General features: G+C 52.6%; 1 pseudogene; it reads left to right on the top strand.

Moving 5' to 3' along the window:
* LOC118345024 lies at positions 1-104 on the top strand (annotated as a pseudogene; the record flags this gene model as incomplete).
* Positions 105-209: the final 105 nt, after the last annotated feature.

The raw sequence follows: 209 nt of genomic DNA, 5'->3' as shown, positions 1-209 counted from the left end.
AGCACTAATGCACCGGATCCCATTAGAACTCCGCAGTTAACCGTGCTTGGTTGAGAGCAGTACTAGGATGGGTGACCTCCTCGGAAGTCCTCGTGTTGCACCCCACGTTTTTGTTTTTTCCGCCTTGCAAGAGGAATTGACAAGAAGGACCACTCGGGAGTGGATTTTTCGAAAATCGCGCCCTGCCCATCGCGTAGCCATGGGTTTCG

The sequence above is a fragment of the Juglans regia genome, unplaced genomic scaffold (assembly GCF_001411555.2).
Source record: "Juglans regia cultivar Chandler unplaced genomic scaffold, Walnut 2.0 Scaffold_12021, whole genome shotgun sequence".
NCBI classification, from domain to species: domain Eukaryota; kingdom Viridiplantae; phylum Streptophyta; class Magnoliopsida; order Fagales; family Juglandaceae; genus Juglans; species Juglans regia.
This window is presented reverse-complemented; position numbering and strand designations above follow the sequence as displayed.